Source organism: Silurus aristotelis (genome assembly GCF_946808225.1).
Source record: "Silurus aristotelis genome assembly, chromosome: 22".
NCBI classification, from domain to species: Eukaryota; Metazoa; Chordata; class Actinopteri; order Siluriformes; family Siluridae; genus Silurus; species Silurus aristotelis.
The window spans coordinates 5,896,865-5,903,532 of record NC_139595.1 but is presented as its reverse complement, the minus strand read 5'-3'; the positions used below and the strand labels follow the sequence as shown (position 1 = coordinate 5,903,532).

Here is a 6,668-nt window from a genome sequence, read left to right as displayed (position 1 = left end):
TATATATATATATATATATATATATATATATATATATATATATATATATATACCGTATTTTTCGGACTATAAGCCGCTACTTCTTTCCCACGTTTTGAACCCCGCAGCTTAAAAAACAAAGCGGCTAATTTATGAATTTTACCTGGGTTTTTCCCGGTTTCACAAACTTCAAGCCAAAAAACTGAACCCCATGACATTAGACCGATGAAATTTCCGAACGGAAACTAAAAAACGCACCTCACCTGTGCACGGCTTCGGGAGAAAAAACTTCCATCGGGTGATAGTTAACAATGACTTTCTTGGTCGGCTACTGATAGTAAACAATGACTTTCTTGGTACGCTACTGTTTAGATACAAGCCGTTGTAACGTGGCGAGTCAGGGTGAAGGGAGAGCTCGCTTCTGTTATGCTATTCCCAAAATACCGCTATGCTCCTAAAGGAAGCGCAACATATTTCACCCGTTACACCGTGTGTAACGTGTCTTTCGTTTAAAGCCTGTGTAAAGTACATTAGTGTAGACACCTGAGGCTTATAGACAGGTGCGGCTTATTTATGTTAAAAATAAAAAAATTCAGTGGGTGCGGCTTATATATGGGTGCGCTTAATAGTCCGGAAATTACGGTGTGTGTGTGTGTGTGTGTGTGTGTGTGTGTGTGTGTGTGTGTGTGTGTGTGTGTGTGTGTGTGTGTGTGTGTGTGTGTGTGTGTGTGTATATATATATATATATATATACATATATACATGTATATATATACATAAAATGTACATTCAAATGAAATTTGTAATGAAGGGCTAATGTTTTGAATGATGTCCTACCACCTTATAAAATGTATAACTACACATTGCTCTTCTACACTGAAGGTGAGTGTGTGTGTGTGTGTGTGTGTGTGTGTGTGTGTGTGTGTGTGTGTGTGTGTGTGTGTGTGTGTGTGTGTGTGTGTGTGTAGAGTACAACCGCAGTACAAAAACTCACAACAATGAACACACACCTGTGCACAGCCAGTAGCTCCTGGATTATTATATATGTGCTGTTAGATTGGCATGTCATATTTTAAACAAGACAAAAGCACATTGTAAAAACACATTGTATTATTAATGGGGGGCTACGTTTTTCACTCTTGGAGCGAGGTCTAGTTTTATTGCATTAGTTCTGGCACACATTTTTATGTGTATATGCAGGAAGGGTGTATAAAGCTGTTTTATACCCTAGCACATTTTAAATGCACACAAAAGTCTAATATTGTTTTTAAATAAAAATGAAATTCCAATCAATTTAATACTCATTTTCCACCGAAATTTGATAACCAATTTCTCCCAGTTTTTCTATGTGGGTTTTTTTATGTTTGTTTTTGTTTTTGTTTTTTGTTTTCTTTTACACGAACCAGCATTCGCTCTGAGCACATTCAGCTGCAGGTTCCATCTAATTGATGATGCTATAGAAAGACATATTACACTTCTCTAGGGATAAAAGGAAATATTTATTGGACACTAGATGACATTTTTCATTCAGTTGCTGGGTTTCGTGGAGGCAATATATCATTGGGTGTAAAGATTATATCTGTGTACCAGCCTTTGTATATGTGATACAGTTGAACGGATTCAGAACATTTTGGCTAATGCAACTGAACCATGTGCATGAATCTTTTTATTACTATTATTCAAAAATAGTAAATGAATTTCGCTTAACATTGTGTGTGTCTCTTGCATTCCTCTTTTCCTGGTTGTGTCAGTCTCTGTGAAGAAGGTGTGGCCTCTCAATAAATAGACTTATCTATTTATATAGACCAAAGCCTGAGCTATATAAATTGGTTTACCGTGATTCCGGGTTCAGTGATCTCTGGTTCATTGTCTGTGCAGCTGGAGATGGTTCCACATCAACAGCCAAAATATCCATCAATTTACTGAGCAACTCAAGAACTTTAAGGATGGACTTGGACTATAATTAATATCAAGAGTCTACTACAATGGCTCAGGACTACAGGTTTAATCAGCAATCACTGCACACCTTAAAAATGATGAAACTATAATAATTAGGCATTTGGTGGCACCCAGATGAGGATGGATTCCATTTTGAGTCTGGTTCCTGTCAGGGTTTCTTCCTCATACCATCTCACCACTGGTTTTCTCATTATAGACAAACAATTATGCAAACCTATAGATTTTTTTTATAACTTATATATCGCTTTAATTTCTATAAAGCTGCTTTGGGACAATGTCCATTGTTAAAAGTGCTATACAAATAAAATTGAATCGAACTGAATTGAATTCTTAGCTAATCCTGGTTATTAGTCAGCCATTATTTAAAAAAAAACCAAAATGTATGATTTTGTCATTTTGTTGAACTTGTATAGTCTTCTAAGTTTATTAGCACCTATTTTCTCTTAAAAAATGTTGAATACAAAATGAGTCCATTTGTAAAAACCTGTAACAAAAAAATCGACATAATTCCATTTTGTGTAATTTTTTTCTCACGACCAGTGGTGGTGCTGTTGCTCCTGGTTCTATAAGCCTAATCAATTTTTTTATTAACTGTAAGTAATCTGATGTGGATTACTGTGAAACTTATCATGTTTATATTTGTAAAACAAACAACCAAGGTAAGAAAGAGGGCTTAGCCACGTTTCCTCATCCGTGTTTATGGCCATGTTTATTGTAACATCTTTATCCACTAGGGGGCGTTAGAGTTATAGCCAGCATTTTAACGTTTTTTTTTTTGTACCACAGTGTAACCTGATCACGCCTGATTTATCATTAAAAAAAAATCTAACATGAGTTAAATCAGCTGAATAGTTTGCTTGGAAAATATTTGACTCATGCTGTGGCAGAGGATCAGAGCCAAAGTCAATACCCACAGAATATTACTGGTGCTAGCAGAAGTGCAACTACAGAGAGAAAGAGCATGGATGCATCACATATAAAAACTGATTTGTAACCGTAGAGTATTCACTTGAAATTAATGTCATGTCCCTCATATAAGGCAGTAGCTGCACATTACAGTACAGAGAACTAAAATAACCATTTTAGGATTTACAGTTTTTCTCGGTTGCTTTGGAGCCTTTCATGAATCACCCTTAACATGTGCAAACCAGTAGATACATTTCTAAAAAAAAACTTGTACAAACATCACTATACAATAGATTACCTGCAAAAGCCTGTACTTTTCTTAAAATCATTAGATCATCTCTTAAAAGTAATATTTTCACAAGTCCTTTTGCCATTGTTCACAAACAAGATCAGTAAAATGGTTAGTCATGTTGGCAAGCTTTCGGTATTTCCTGATGTAAACTACGGTTTGGATTTAATGATTGAAAATCCACAAGGCTGAATTTCTTCTGTATGGCGTCACAGCAGTTTTCACATGGCTGTATGTGGGATATTGATTGCAAGAGACCAAAGAGAATTCACACTTTTACTGTTTTTGTGTTTGTTCGTTTCCTGCTCCATTCATTTACAGAAATGATACGCTCACCAAATGAAGGTTATTAGGTTACTAGTTAATAGATACTAGTTGATCATTGGTCGATCTTGATGCCATGCACTTCCTTTCATTAGTGACATTCTTTAAGATTCATCTGCACAATTCATCTATTCAAGACTCATTTACCAAAAAAAATTCCAAAAACTAATTTAACCATTTTGCATTCAACGACATGCAATGAACTAACGATTAGATGTTTACAGTTTTTCCTCAGTTGCTTTGGAGAGTTTCTCAGATCCGAAATGAAATTCTAAATTCAAAACTACTTGTTCAACCTTCACATCATTTAGTCATTTGTGCTCATCATAAGAACATTTCTTGTCGCTTTAATCAAATGATGAATGCTTTTGTACATTCATTTAATCGATTGTGTACAATTGTATGCTGTTTCCTACATTATCAGTGGTTTGTCGTGTTGATCAAAATATATTGTACTGTTTTTTCCTGAATAGTCGTAACCCCCATCAGTTAATCAGTTCATTGCATCATTCATTGAATGCAAAATGGTTATCATCATCTGTCAACCTTAACTTTTTATTAAACTTCTTTTTGTAAATGTGTTGAATTGATGAATTGTGTAGATAAATCTTGAATGTCACTAATGAAGGCGAGTGAACGGCATCAGATCAACCAATCGACTAGTTCCAACCAATCGACTAATTCTCTAAAACAGGTCAAAGGTGAATCTCGTGAAACTTCAGTTGGAGAGTGAATACAGAAAGAGCAAAACACAGAATTATACATTCTAAAAATGGATGAACAACTAAGAAACAAACGAACACATTAGTACAGTAAAAGTGTGAATCCTGTCCGGTCTCTTGCAATCGATATAAATCAGATACACAATCAAATAAATGAATTTGTGCTGCTGAAATTCATAGATGCCAAACAGAAGGAAGTTAAATTTCATTTTTAGTCACTGTGATTCAAACCATAGTTTATATCTGGTACACAACTAAACGTTGTGATGATTTTGTTTGTGAACAATGACAAAGTGACTTTTCATTCTGATTGGAATGAGATGTTCATTCACACAAATACTCACTTTTGAGAGATGAACTAAGAATTTTGAGAAAAGTCCAGGCTTTTGCAAGAAATCCAATGTTTTGTGCTGTTTGTACAAATTGTTTTGAGAAATGCACTTACTGGTTTGCAAATATTAAGGATGATACGAGAAATGATTCAAAGCAACTGAGAAAAACTGTAAAACATATTTTGATCAACATAACAAACAACTGATAATGTCTAATTATAATGACTCTCTCAGAATGAGAGGTAAGTATTCTTCAAGGCTCTTCTCTGTTCTGGCACCGAGGTGGTGGAATGAACTTCCCCTCGATGTCTGAACAGCAGAGTTCCTATTTCAAGCGACGGTTGAAGACCCACCTCTTCATGAAACACTTAAACTAACACTTTCCAACTTTGCTTTGTAAAATCAAGATTTGTAGTCTGATTTATCTCAAGTTTGTAATCTAGCGTACCAGTGTAGATCTATTCATTGCTTGAGATTTGAAGCACTTTTGTACGTCGCTCTGGACACGGGCGTCAGCTAAATGCTGTGAATGTAAATAATGTAGAAAACAGAAGTCAATGACACAATCAAAGTACACAGTCAATGAAATTAATGTACCAAAGCATTCCCGATTTGTTCAAAGTGATGAGAAATTGCTTTTACGATGTGCACAAGTGACTACATGATGTGGAAGTTGAACAAATAGTTTTAAGAATTTCATTTCTGATTTGAGAAATGCTCCAATGCAACTGAGAAAAACTGTAATAACAGGAACAGAGATTTTCTCAGACTGAGGGGAAAAAAGGACCACGACTCTGTTTGAAATTAAATAAAAATGGTACACTTTCGTTCCAGTATTTTGTAACATTTTGCACTCCTGATATACCTCAGCACTGTTAAACCCTCGATTCTGATTGAATCAGCTTTGATGTAGATTTTATATGAATACATTATAATATGGTACGGTTTTTATATTTAAGGGAAAAGGAATAAAGATTGATGATAGGATTTAAACAAGGAATTGAAAGTATTAATAATAATACAATGTTGTGTTTATAGGACTGTGGTGAGACCTGCGATGTTGTATGGTTTAGAGACAGTGGCATTGAGTAAAAGACAGGAGGTGGAGCTGGAGGTAGCAGAGCTGAAGATGTTTTCGTTGGGAGTGACGAGGATGGACACAGGATTAGAAACAAGTTTATTAGAGGGACAGCGCATATAGGACGTTTTGGAGACAAGGTGAGGAAGGTGAGATTGAGATGGTTTGGACATGTGCAGAGGAGGGACATGGGGTATATCGGTAGGAGAATGCTGAGGATAGAACTACCAGGAAGGAGTAAAAGAGGAAGACCAAGGAGGAGGTTTATGGATGTGGGGGGGGGGGGGGGGGGTATGGAGACGGATGATCCGCTGTGGCGACCCCCTAATGGGAGCAGCCAAAAGAAGAAGTAGAACAACAACGATACAATGTTGTGAATATGTAATGCATAACGGATAAATGTATTGATTTTTCATAAAAATCAGAACGACATAAAAACTGGAATCCTTGACAGATTGCTGTTGTGGAAAATAATCTCTGTCCTTTTACAGATTATTTTCCCAAAACGCCACTATGTCATGGCATTATACCGGGAATTTATAATGCAAACACGACCCACATGCACAGCCTTCTGGGAGAAGGAGGACGCCATTGTGTCAAAGATGATAGATTCAGATTCTAACATCTGAACATTTTTGTAAATTGTCTCTGATACCACGAGTTTTCTTTCAGCAGTAAAAATGGAGCCAGTTCCCAGTAGCTACAGGTTTCACCAGTGGACTTCTTGACTGCAGTGCTTTGTAAATAAATAAGTGCATACCTTCCTTATGTTCATACTCAGCCATCTAATATTTCTACATGCAGTCCATAGTGTTTTCATAGTGATCGTTCCTCCTATGTGTGTCTACATTGTGTATTAAAGAAGCAGCAGATTTTGGTGGGGAAGGATGACATTAATAATGAAACGAATCTCGACAGACTTCCACAGTTGACTTATGCTTCAGGCTACTATCTAGTGAGTCTAGTAAAGTATCTTCATAATAGGCAGTTGAGAGTCCACAGCGCCCAGTAAAAAGTTTGTGGACACCTGATCATGAAAGTCATATGTGTTTTATAAAACATCCCATTTCACATTTGGT

At 36.2% G+C, this 6,668-nt stretch overlaps 1 long non-coding RNA gene across 1 annotated transcript; it reads left to right on the top strand.

Moving 5' to 3' along the window:
• The first annotated feature begins 747 nt into the window (after positions 1-747).
• Positions 748-1,686, top strand: LOC310717216. The gene is made up of 2 exons (XR_014530766.1): positions 748-893; positions 948-1,686. It is a non-coding gene; the product is annotated as an uncharacterized lncRNA (long non-coding RNA).
• Positions 1,687-6,668: the final 4,982 nt, after the last annotated feature.